At 42.8% G+C, this 13962-nt stretch overlaps 1 long non-coding RNA gene across 1 annotated transcript in view; it reads left to right on the plus strand.

The window, feature by feature from the left end:
• The first annotated feature begins 1448 nt into the window (after positions 1-1448).
• The window catches only part of LOC142574036 (uncharacterized), a 49045-nt gene continuing 36531 nt past the window's right edge, over positions 1449-13962 (plus strand). The window contains exon 1 of the long non-coding RNA XR_012826401.1: positions 1449-1583. This is a non-coding gene — a long non-coding RNA (uncharacterized LOC142574036). The remainder of the gene's footprint in view (positions 1584-13962) is intronic.

The following is a 13962-nucleotide window of genomic DNA, read 5'->3' on the forward strand; positions in this document are numbered from 1 at the left end:
TAGCCGCTTCTCTGCTGTGCTTATGTGGATATTTTTCTAAACTTGCGCGGTGGGCGCAGTACGTCTAGAACCGCAACTTCCTGCGCTCTACGCGGTTCTATAGGAATGGCAGCCACGCTTCATTGCGCAACTACCCAAATAACAATACGAGTCGGTTTTGGCACCTAACTTGGCAGTGCGGCAAACCATGGATACAAAAGAACTGTGATTATTTCGCAAATATACCGTTGTCAGTAATTCTTCCAGAGCTAATTAGAAAAACACTAGTAGGAATCTTCATCTTACGCTTCAATTTGTTTACTTGTTCTTGGCTGTGTCCTTCCTGCGTTCATTTCCTGCACGAGTCAATTTGATGTGGATCCTGCTTTGCCAATTAAAGAATATGTGTATGTCCCAGGCGTACTTGCAAGATATACCTTCTTTCATTTGTCTTTTGTGCGTTTACTCACCTTTATATCGAACGGTGCAAATTAGTGATGTTTGTAGTAGTAAAACTACCCCCCCCCCCCCGCCGTCATTTTCACGGAAAAGTTGCCTTGAAGGTTGGGCGCCTGCGCCCCCCACCCCGAAAAAAAATCCAGGATACGTGCTTTGTTACTCCTAGGTCATGCATATATATATATATAAATATATATATATATATATGTATATATATATATATATATATATATATATGTATGTATATATATATATATATATATATATCTGTGTGTGTTTAGTTTTATTACTACCAGATTCAGTTTACAACACTGCGGCAGCAGATTCTTGTTGTGGTGATTGCTTTGCTTTCGCCAATACACCTTTTGTGAAAAGTATGGTACAGCTATGAAAGTGACCAACGGGGCTAGTTCGTGCACACTCACGATTACATTGCGCTGAGTGTAAGAATTGAACGCAACATAATTGTATATGTCTTTCATTGTTTCAGTGTAAAGACTTAGCGCAACCTAATCATGTATATGTCAAGCTTTTTAGTTATTGGAGCAAAATATATTTACCTGTCTCTCTCCACACAGCATCATCTGCGGATGATGTAATGGCGCGCAAGATGGCGCAATTGCGTATCGTTAAGAATTTGTTAAGAATTAGTGCCATCGCGCGCAAACAAAGAAGAGTAATGACTCTAAAAGAGATCACACGCGTTTTTCGTAGCTGCAGCGCCAGCGCAGCTTTCCTATTCTTTTATATCAAACATGGCTGTTCTTACGAAACGCGAAACGAGAGGCCCTCAAAATAAGGGATGATACCACTTGTTCTTCCTCCCTCCCGTGATTTCCCCCTTTCACCACACCGAACTTCATATTGTGAATACATATGAGATCTTCATGTTTTAAACGTACTGTTGCCAAATAAAAAGCTTTTACGACAACTGCAATTCTTGCATGCACTGTTGACTCATTTCTGTTGCTCCACCTTCATCTGCCTCCAGTTGTGGTACTGAAGGATCATGTGGTCGTTCAGTATAAAAAGTCTTTCTGGATGTGGTACAGCAAGAAAGCATTTGGATCATCGAAGAGTAAGATGTTCAATTTCAAGGCTCTTCCCTTTGTGTTTATCACACTCGGAATCATGCTCATGGTCGTGTAAGTATAGTTGCAACTATTGATATAATTCCCTACATTGCGCAACGAAATTTCGGGCTTTTCACAGTTTAGAATAAAAAATTTTGTCCAGCCGCCTTTCGTGACTTTAGGAATGTTATTAAAGGACAATTACAATTTTTGACACCAAAGTGTTCATGCCAAAGGCTCCACTGAACTTCATCGCTGTGCACAATTACACAATTATGTTACACAATTAACATAGCGCTAATTGCCTCGCATCCGCGCGTGATGGCATTATTTTGGCGCTTGTTCGCAGATAGTGGGATACAACATTTCCCGCGCCGTCTGAGTGCTCCGTTGCGCAGCCCACATCTAAACAGACAACACGCGTAGGAAAAGCAGATGACAGCCTATGCCATTTTTTGATTGGCTATAGACTCGTAGTCTCAATTACTGGCGGATTTGAGGCAGAATGAGAATGATCTTACTCTCGTCTTTCCGTCTATCAAGCCGAAATTATTTTTATAACTTTCTAATATGATTTATGAAGGCATTCATAGGCGTTTGAAGATATGCTGCAAGAAATGTCTAAGGTTGCGGAGAACGGTACGGTGCTTCAGGGTTGTTCCACCGCACAGAAGTGAACATGACGGGGACCGTGGGCCACGGTTCCTTCCCGAGAATCGAATATAACACCAACCTTTCAAGATATTTTTTTTAATTCGTCCCATCGAAGAACATAGGACATGCTACACATATTTAATGTGTCATGTTACCAAAATGGAAGCATTTGTTTCACTTGACAAGCTCTTTTACGGCAGCCCAAAGTTATGTTACTTCATACAACGTGTTTTGAACAAGCTCGATACTTATGAGTATTTAGCTGAGCAAAGGCAGCTCGTACGGCATGTACTAAACAAATTTTACACAGAGGCAATGCTGGCCGCAGCGTTCTGAGTGCTGCGTTCTTGTTCCTGTTCGATGTTTCGATGTTCAATTTTCTTGACCGGACATATTTACTTTAAGCCACCAGGCTAGATTACAGGCTCGTATTTGAGGTTCTTTGGTGATAGTGCAGCGCGGCTTCAATGTTTTATTGGGAATTTGTGGACAGTAGGGACATGAGAAAATCGCGAATTGTTCGTACGTGTTATCAGAGTGGTTTCTGCCTGCTTGCTTTCAAGACACTGCCGCCGTCAAAGCAAATGGTGCGAAAACAAGAAAACCTGTTAGGCACAGCGCACAGAACTTCGGCGTTAAAAAAAGCTAGAAGAACGAAAGTTTAAAATATCAAGAAAATAAATTTTGATACAATAGCAATTGTACAAACGCTACATTCGCTCTGCTAGGCAAATATTCAGTCCAAACGAGGCAATTGTTTTTCATTGATTAGCGGGTAAATATCGCGCCACCATCTGGTGTGTGACGTCATTAGTGACGCCATTACATTTGCTTTCTGCTTCTGGGGTTCCAGGAATTTCGCCGGAGTCGTGCTCACATGGTGGGTGCCTAAAGCCTACGATTCAATCTGAGCTTTGGTGTGCTGTAATCAGTGATGTCTAATTCTAAATACATTAGGCACTTCAGTAACTCATCTCGCAACTACACTTATCCTCTGATATCATATCTATGAAGAAGCCGATGAATTTTCTACTGAACTGTTTCTTTCTATTTCTTTTAATTTATTTTAATTTTCGTCCCCGGTCGTCTGTCTGAAGAGGTTAACCGGAAGTGCTGCGCAAGAAACAGGATTGTCAGTCAATGCTCGTGTCAATAGATATTATGAGGCACCAACCGCGGTTACTATCGAATAAGGTATTAGCATGAATTCTAAGTTGGCTATGTTGGTGGCAGGATGTTACAATATCTGTTGTGGGTGCCGCTTATCTTGTTATCGCGCATCCCCTTACGCGAGAGCCAACGAGCACTTTAAGCGCCGCTTCTTCAAGCACCAGTTCAGATCTTGGTGCAGCGTTTAGGACCACCTCCGATCGACGCGTTCCAAAAGTCACCGTGTGCGTATTCGAACAGAGACGAAGTGTCTCGAAAAGCTAGATATCACGAGGAAATAAAGGGAGAGTGGTTCTCTTTTAATACTCCACACGATTCCAACGGTATATTCACTACTAACACACGTTGGTACCGTACCAGCATGCTCGTTTATCACTTTTCTAGACTGCATTATTTCTGCGATCGGCCCCTGATAAACGTGAGACAATAAATTTGCTGGATTTTATCAAACTAAATAAAGAGTGGTCCGAGCGAATCAGACTGTATGCACTTCAAGCGCTCATGGTTTTTCTTCGATCTCATCTCCTGCGCCCCTCCCCAACCAACCTACGTGCTGTGGAAGGCAATCCTCCTTCGCTCTGAGTCTCATATCAGGCTGGCCGTGATTGATGAACACTAGTGGTGGTGGTGGCCATTGGGGACCTGGAATAAAGACACCGCGCACCTCTCTCATTTAAGAAACTTTCTTCTTCGTCATCATGTTGTGGCTTACTGAGGTTGAATATAATTTACGTACGAAGCAATTCATGGCAGTTACAGTATACTCGTCACACCAACGTTCTCAGACACCCAAACAACGCTGTTTCTGCGGCGCAACAACAGTTGCCTCGCATGGTGTCTCGCGCCTCCAGGTCACCCCCACGTACTTTTAAATCTGCGCCTGAGTTTTAAGCGCAAAGCTAATTGTTGTTCCTACTTTGAATGCCTCAAGCTTGCCGTGAAATCACCGAGTATTTGTACTCCATTAGTTGCAGTTGAAGTATGATTTAGTACCTTGCTTCAGCTGTGTATATTGCTCGAAGCCCACATGAGACAGTTTGAAGGGAAAGACGGGTGGTAGATTTTCGCAGATAATGAGTGATGAAACCTTGACACTGTAATACAAACCTCTCTCTTCCTGCCGCAAGGGATGGCCGTTTTAGAGAACTTAGTAGTTAAACAAATTTTTATTATCGAATCACTTAAGGTCTCCTACTTTATTAAAGTAAACACAATGCACATACGCGTCCCAGCTGGAGAAGTTATGGGCCGCGTTTTCATAATTCAATGTCAACAAGGCCGCTGTTTCACAAAGCATAGGCTATCTACTGCTAGTATGTCTACTATAGGCTAGTACAAGCTACTAATATAAGCTAAAATGTGGTATTCAACGTGATGAGCACAAACGTCAGAATACACGACCCATAATCTATGCGACACCATAAGCTGGAACATATCATCTATGAGCATTGCGCGATGCATGATCTACATTAAAGCTGTACTCTCGCGTGGTGCTCTCAGACGGATTGAAATGAGCGGTAAAAGGCGCATTTTCTGTGCAACTGAAAAAAAAGACTGATCAATAAAATTCTATGTTACGAGGGTTGATCCAGAAATAAGGTTCCCATAAATTTTAGAAATAGAGAGCCTTGTTTATTCTCGTAGAAATTTACATAATTCGAAAGATAAAGCTTTGATCTCTTTTTCAATATAATCGCCATATTTTTCTACGGATTTTTGTAGACGGGGCTCGAATTTCTGTATCCCAGTGTCGTCGAACTCCGCGGGCCACCCTTTGGGGGAACGTTTAACCTCTTCTTTGTCTTCATCCTCACTCCGGAAGTGTTGGCCGCTCAAACATTCCTTTAACATGGCAAACAAGTGATAATCACTAGGCGCGAAGTCTGGACTGGGCGGTAGGTGTGGCACGACAGCCCACCGACAGTTTGTCAAAAGTTCCCGGGCTTGTAGGAAGACGTGAGATCGGCCGTTGTCGTGATGCAGCGTTACACAAGCTGCCAATCATCCTCGCCGGAGGCTCTGAATAGCTCGCCTGAGTTATTTTATTGTTGCACAATAAATACTTGAGTTTACGGTTGTCGCACGTTCCATGAAATCGATGAGCAGCATCCCCTAGCAATACCAAAAAACACTGGCCATGACATTGCCAGCAGAAGGAGTTTGTTTAAAGTTCTTTGCGACTGGTGACTCTAGGTGACGCCGCTGTTTGGATTTTTGTTTCGTTTCGGCAGTGAAATGAAACACCCACGTTTTATCTCCATGACAATCAAGTCCAACAATCCTGCCGTATCTTCTTGACATTTTTGAAGATACTGGCGAGCGCAGTCAGCGCGTTTATCCTTGTGGTCTGATGTATGTAGCCGTGGTACCCATCGACCACAACACTTGTGATACCCCAATTTTTCAGTCACAGCTCTTTCCACTGTAATGTAAGAACTCCCAGGAATCCCAGCAACAGGTTGACGGACGGTGATCCTCGCGTTTTGAAGCACTTCGCATTGGACCATCTCAATAACCGCCTCCGAAACTGACGGTCTTCCACTCCCTTCTTCATCGTGGACTTCCTTCCTACCCGGCACTAATCTCCCTGCACCACTTTTGGACGTGTTGAGCGGACATACACTTGTCTGCATGCACCTCGGTCAACTTAGGATGAATATCTCTGAGTGGATTTCATTTTACGTGCAAAAAGCGAATTACGGAACGAATCTCGCACTTGGCGGGATCAACAATGGGAACCACCGCATCGGACGGCTGCTGACCCAAGAAATGGCGGGGCAGCGAAGCGCGGCCGCGAGGAATCGGAATTCACCTCGCAATTTCCCGTGTGGCTGGAGCTTCTTGGGAACATTACTTCTGAATAAACCCTCGTACATAGCGTGGGCCACGCTTCAAAAAGACGTTGCAAACCTGAGCAGTAAGTGAATTGACTCTCAGTATTCATTTGGCAAATTGGCATGTGTTTGGCGTCTACAGTTTATGCCGGCAATATGTTGTGGAACTATGCATATTTTGCAATTACCGTAGACAGGGGAGTGCTTATTCATTTAGAAAAACACGCAGAAGAACCGGTGCAAAAAATATTGAGAAGGCACTGAAATATCTTTGTTCAATGTTGAGTTTTTCATTGAGGACTAATTGAGAGTTTGTTGGAGAATTGTTGGGTTGAGTGTTCAGGGCTCTTGAAAATTGGCCACTGAAATTTAATTAAAACACCATGGGGTAGCTCAATGTTGAATAATTGTTAAGTAACCATTGAAAGTATATTGTGCATAGACGGCCCATTGTGTTCGTTTTGTTGAATGATTGTTGGGTTACCATTAATTCTGCATTGAACTGACGTTGTGGTAGTTCTGTTGACCTCTTGTTGAGTTATTATTGCCACGGCACTGAGAAGTACATTGTGGCCCAGTTGAGATAGCATTGAGATTTCAAAAGTCGCCATTGAAATATGATTGACGTTTCTTTGGGCTAGTGAATTTTTATTCATATCTTGAAATTGCTTTGCTGTTCACACTTGCATGCCCTAGTGCCTGCCCATAACTTGCCTAAACACAAAGGCGAGACTGATCAATTTTAAGTACCTTTATTTATACTAAGGATGCGTGCACATGAAACATTATTACTGTACATAAGGCACCACTACAGCAAATCTGGATACATAGGCTAGTACCTAACCTACAGCACTCTAGCAGTGTAAATACATCTGAAAAAATCTACACATATGAATTCAATCAAAACGATCATTGTAGTCTTCACTTTCGACTTAAGTTTATGACTAGAAGGCAAAGCGACTCAAAAGCCACGGCTTAAGCTCACCCTTGTAACAACTAACTTTGAACACATGAACACTTAAAGCTGTTTGCGTGTGAACACACAAAAGACGTCTGAATATGTTACCTTAAAATGTCTCGCACACTAGCAAATCACAGGAATAGCTACGGCTGACTGTGAGAAGGCAAAATAACAGACTTGAAAAAAGTGACTTCATGTATATATATACAAGCTTTAGCAGACGTCTTTCACCGCGATTAAAATTTAAGGAACTACCAAAGTACACTTGCCTGAGCTTTTTGTCTTCGAAATGTATATATTTTCATGTTGCCCAATTGTTTTATAAAATAACATCACTCAGCTATTAATTGACGAGACATCACTTGGAAAGTTGTCGGGCATGGTGAACACCTGAATCATGTTTCTGACGAGCCAGGTTTGCTTTCTTCAGAAATAAACTTGTAAACCTTCTGTGTAATGAATGCAGCTTATCTCCCTCACACAAGTCAAGAACAAAGAATACACCATTTCATTATGTTAATTTGCGGTACAGAAGAGCTTGTTGGTGGCATTTCCTCAATTTAGTGAGCTCATTTTCAGGTAATTTTTCTGGACTTTCACAAAGCTAATTAGATCACTTTTTGGGGCCTTTTTCCCTATACCCAGCAACTAAGTGGTAGCTCAGTCAATCATGAGATAAGACAAGGCTAATACCTTGAACGATAAGAGAAAAATAATAATTTAGCACAGAAAATTGGTATTAACACACCGCTAACACAATTGCAAACAGTCAAATAAATGGGCACCTCCACTTGCAGTATCAAGAACCCCAGAAATAGTCATAAAGGATGAGGAAAGGTTCCAATGACTGGACAGCCAGATTGATGAGACTGAAAAACGCAAATAAATGCGTATACGAAACACCAGTGACCTCAATTGCGCAGCTAAAATGTTATTGAAATGCTACCAAAATTTTATTGCATAACACACATAAAAGTTGCATAAAATGGGGATAAAGCAGTAACAAAGACGGAAGGAGATAGAGCACCCGTGTTGAAAAAAAATTAAAAAGTGATATACATGCATATTTAAGCTCACGACAATTTTTTCTCCATTATATCAAAAAACACGTGCTCTTACTGCATAAAAAAGGTTCCTGCGCCTGGAGAATGCAGCACACTACAAAGCAGCGTTATGAAAACCTAAAAGTAGAGCTTAGTATGCTTAAACCCTACGAATGCTTGCAAACGTACAAACAGGCACGTGACATTGAAATTCATAAATCTTACACACAAATGAAGTTAACATCACTCTTATTGGCTTTCTCAGGGGACTCCTTGAAGTTGAACTAGAAAAATGTACATCAGTGGTTAAAAACAAAGAGAAGACACTAAAACATTCTTCCTGAAATAGATAGCGCAAATAACTGCATGTATCAATTCTATGGACACTTCGCCAATTCGGTGTACATTTATATTTTACATCCGCCCAAACAGAGACGAGAAGGGTGAATTAAGGTAGGAACACACATGAACGCTGACTTAACTAGACATTTATTCTTGAAGACAAATATTTTAAACACACTGGTCAACTTCACAAAGAAAAAGCCGTGGATGCGCAGCAGAAACAGCCCGGCGCAACAAAAAAGGACCGAAAGACGTCCTGTAGAATAAACATGTGCGTCAAAAACTAACAAAAAAATGAAAACTGAAAGGTTTGTCCTGTAAGTGATATTAACGAGAAGCACTGCAGTAACTCTTTCCCACTAAGGGTCACATAAATCTTGCTTATGAATTTTTCTTCGTGATCAATAAATAATACTTCCATGAGTCCTCTTTTGTTCTTCTCTTTGTGATGAAACAATCGTTCTTTCTGCTCTATTGCTCAACACAGAGGAGTTCCAGAAGCAATATTTATTGATCACAAACTAAACAAATGCATAACCAAGTTTTGTGTTGCCCTTAGTGGGATAAAGTTGCAGTTCTCAAGAGTATTTCTGGTTGGGTAGTATCACTTATCGGACAAATCTTACGATTTCTTGAAAGATTTGTGCGATAGTTCTCGTTCTTCACGCACGCTTATTCTACATGACATAGCTTTTCATATTTTTTTCCTGTCGCACGTGGCTGTTTCTGCCACGCATGCACGGCTTTTTACCTTTGTCAAGTTGACCAGTGTCTTTGTACCTCTGTCATCAAAAGTAAACTTTTAGTTGAGCTTGCGCTCGTGTGTGCTCCTACCTATTTCGTCGTCCGTCTCTGTTCATGCTGCTGTTTACAGTAAGCACGTATCACTTGGTTATGCTAGTAAACATTCTCGCAAACGAAATAAAATGCCTCCCGTCAAAAGGTGGTCCATCCTTTACTACTAAACGCCAGACCAAATCGAAAGTAAGCCTTCCCAGCGTCCATGCGGCAGCTAGTACACCACAGAGCAGCACAAAAAATAGTTGAAAGTCCCACTTGATGGAGAGTGGCAACAGAGATGCGAGCTTGCGAGTGAATCAGCCACATATCAACGGGTGTCTCTTGCCCGACGCTAAGGTGCTCTTGACGTAGAACACTTTAGCACCTGGGAATCTGCTGCATGCGTAACCTACGAGAAGGGAATGCGGACAGAAAATGAGATTGCGCGGATTAAGAATCTGCCACGCATTGCACATAACTACGCATGAAATATAAGTACTCACTATACTGGCAAGTAAGAATTTGCGACTCTTTACGAGTGCCGTCGAGAAAAAAAATGGGTTGCTACGGTAAATGTTAGCTAAAACACGCACAGCGATGTTTCACAGCGGTGAAAAATTCCCGGCTCTCTCGCAGAACCATGGACCACGCGACAGTGAATCGCCGATACCAAGCAGCAGATATTGAATCTTTGGGTAGAAGTACAGCAGAAGGAATGATCTAAAGATACGCCGAGAGCTATGCGAGCGTGAGCTTGCCTGTACGAGTGAGAACATGACCGCTTCTTTAAAGCTAGCCGCTCCGGCTTGGCTCCGATCATCCCACGCGATTTGTGCGCAGAACGTCGCGTACACGCCCTTGCGCGTTTTGCGCGGTAGCGTTTGCGCAGTGAGATAGCTTCATGCACGCGTCATTCTTCGCCCCGCAAACGGTGCTCGAGTGCGACGCTTAGCTCGAGGCGACAACGCACCGATCGGCGCTCCTTTGGCTTCTGCAAGCAACGCACATTCGGATCGGTCCATCTCAAAGAGGCAGCAGAGAATGGTGGCATGTTTCGGTTATCGCCTACTAAAATTATACAGTACGCCGTCAACGGCAACCCGCCGCGCTAAAGATGCTTACTGCGGTACTTTTGGCTGTGACAGGCGATAAGGCGAGCCCGTCGACGGCTGTGTTCTTTTCCGACGTCGTCACCATACCTCTGTTCAATTGCGCTGTGTGTCTGTGTACAGTTACCGCGCGGAAGCTGTGACTAATCGGTTGGCCGTTCAACGCAAATCCCAAATAGGCGAAATATACTTTGCAGAGCGCCGCATCATTAGCCGCAACATAAATCGAGGCGCGCTTAACCGCTACGACACAAAAGGTCATCACACTAACCGTATGGTATACGATGAGCCACTACGGATTTAAGAAAAATAACTCTGATGTCCTACGTGCCAAACCAACGACCTGATTATGAGGCAGGTCGTAGTTGGGGCCTCCGAAATAATTTTGACTTCCTGGAAATTTTTACGTGCATAGAATGCACATTGCACGAGCGTTTTTGCATTCCGCTCCTTTGGAATGCGGCCGCTGCAGGGATAGTATCCACTACCTGGAGCCCCAAATTTCCACGCCGGCCGCCATAGTTACCAAATGCGTAAGCGTGAAGTGCAACACTGCCTTCCGGTACGAGTGTGGTACAAGCGTAGCACAGCTGCACACCTGCTGCACAATTATTTGTCGCGGTTCTCCTAAGCTCGTAGTGCCTGCCTAAATACCTTGAAAGTCAGCACGCGTCTCACGTATCGGAACGCGATAACAAGCGTTTAGACGGGCCACGTGAGCCCCTATGAAAGATGACGTGGCCACTGTACAAAATTATCAGTGCGCAGAGAAGCCGATCCTTATGTTCCAATTGTGTTCTCTCATATAAATTAACGAAACGTTATTAGACAGGAACAAATGAAGCAATGCAATTTTACGCACGTGGGGCACCGCTGCCTCTTCGCCTACCATTGTTTCAAACGAAGTGACGGTGGCGGCGAGAGTTGGTATCACGCGATTTTGCTCCGGGGCATGCGGTTAGCTTGAAGAAAGTGAACGGTGTACTTAACATCTCACGCTTGTCAATATCAAAATAGAAAAAAGGCTACGTGCTCAAGAAAACGATATTACTTACCTATCTGCAGAAGTTCGGCTGCGACTATTTCGGGGTGCCTTCTCTCCAACAGGCATCATGACCTCTGCCACGCAACTCATCAAAACAACCAGGCTCGCACGTCAGTCGAAGACTAGTAGCTGGCTGAGCAAACGACTTCAACGGATAAACGCCCCATTTATCGCTGTTAAAGAATTTCTCTAAAGTGTGCGTCTGGATGTCCGAAAAGAAAAAAAAATACTTTCATCAAAGAGCACGAGGCGTGAACCACCACACAACTGCAAACAACTAACTGAGCCCGAAAGCCGTTCACAGCCTCACTGTCGTATTGGGTTATAAAAACCTTTCAAACACAAAATAACGGCACTAAAATCAGCTAATTAATTAGCAATAATTTTCGATCCAGTAATCTTCATAAAGTTTTAAGAGCAACCTAATTTGTAGCGCAAGCAATAAATACTACGACCAAAAAATGGAACTACGAAACTAGCGGTAACCATGTTTACTGTTACAAAAGTGTGCGTAAAACGAAGCTACAACGTTTGCAACCACGTGCGCGCGCACACGCACACACCCGAAGGCTACCTTGACGTTTGTAGAGCCACCTAGAAATAAAAATTACCACTATTTTTCCTATTTTTTACAAAAGGAAAGCTCCGAAAATAGTTTGCAGCGCCTTTGCAGATGACGAGTTGACCAGTAAAGTATGGTATGAGTCCGTTACCTGCATTTCTTTCCTTTCCCTTTGGTGTTCTATTTTACTGAGCATGCGAGACCTGCAGGATTGGGAGATGAGAGGATGACTGGGACCACTGGGACGACAGCAGGCCCCGCACACTCTCAAGTTCAACAAATGGCCACAGAGGGCGAAAAAACTGACCGCGCGCCGCTGCTAACAAAACAAGCATAGTAGTATCACTTCGGGATGCTTACGTTAGTTTTAACATTATCCGTTAGTGGCGCCGTAATAAGCGCAATTTTATTTTACAAACTTTCTCCTACAATTACGGAAGCATTCTTATTACATAAAGAAGAGGGCAAGATTATCATTGCTAATTAGGTATTGCCCTATTTATTAGTAAATTTATTGTTTCGTTGTCCCTAGAAACGAAAATAGCGTTGAGCATCATCGATCTTTCACGTGACCTCTGGCCTGGATTTAAAATTTTTACCAGTATTGTCGAGTGCGCGGCGGCACGGATTCATTCGTTCGCACACTGACACTGGTTCCTTCTTTGTTTCTAAAGCTGTGTTTATTGCGCTTCGATGTTTCGCGTTATTTAACTCGGGGTGAAGTGACGTGTTTGCAAGCGGACATGTAAGCCCGAAAGTTGGGTATCGGTCGTGAGCCATTCGGAACACGTCTGCATCGGGAACTGGATTTTGCTGCGGCTGACAACGGCAATAACGGTGAGTCGTTTAACACCGCTGTTTGAATCGTTGCATAATATCCGTCTCATTAACTTACAGGCGCGGACAAGTTAACAAACTAGATCCTGCGTTACATATGGGCAGTCAGGATCTCAGTTGATGTTTTCTAAATACACCTTTACTTGCGAGGCTTTCGTTATACACACACAATCAGGAAAGAAAGAGCGATATCGGAACGCGCGTCTCATTTTCCATCTTATTGTAGCCGTGGTCATATGTGACTGAGTAGCCTTATCAATGTACATATAAAACTTCTTTTCGAGACCGCCGGCAACTTCTTTCGTCCACAAAACCGAATAATCCTTTGGTAAAATGAAGTGAAAGTACAGAATTTATAATATTAAACAGTTGCAAGCATGATAATTCACCCATATTTCGTACTTGTTGGTCCCAAATGTTCTTGCGGTTCAGTTTGGTTTACCGTAGGGCATTTATATTTGCAGTAGTGAAGCGGTGCATTACGTTTGTGCAGAAAAATAACGCATCAGTTCTAATAGCTTCACGACTTCCATGAATTTTCTTGTGGAACCAGCATTGTGATCTCTTCTAGCGTATAAATGAACGCACAAATGTTCTCATTTGTGATCTTAATGATACTTAAGCTGTTGGCATGCATTGTAGTTAGGCAGACATAAATTTTATGGACCATAGCCATACTTAACATGCTGCTTAAGCACCGCAGAAGAGACAGTGTACATTTGCATGTGTTCTGTAGTCGCAAACCATTACAGTATATATGTCACACCATATTGCATTTCATATTACAACATTGTGCTTTTTCAATTTCTGATTCAGTCAAAATTTGTTCCAGACATGCAGTAATGAGGATGGCACCAGTGTTAAGCAACACGCTCCACGCACTAAACACAAGCTGCAGCCTGCTACAACAAGGCCATTGTGTGGACGTTGACTGCTATTACAAGGTAAACAACACATGGTTCAGGAATAAATATGCTTGATATATGCTGTATTGGCTTGCTATTTTCAGCAGATATGAATGTTTGTTCATATTTATGGGTCAGTATAATTGATTCGAACATAAAAGAAAACACACATGAGTTTGGCTAATCTGTGCTGTATCTCGTGTCACCCT

Source organism: Dermacentor variabilis, chromosome 3 (assembly GCF_050947875.1).
Source record: "Dermacentor variabilis isolate Ectoservices chromosome 3, ASM5094787v1, whole genome shotgun sequence".
Taxonomy (NCBI): domain Eukaryota; kingdom Metazoa; phylum Arthropoda; class Arachnida; order Ixodida; family Ixodidae; genus Dermacentor; species Dermacentor variabilis.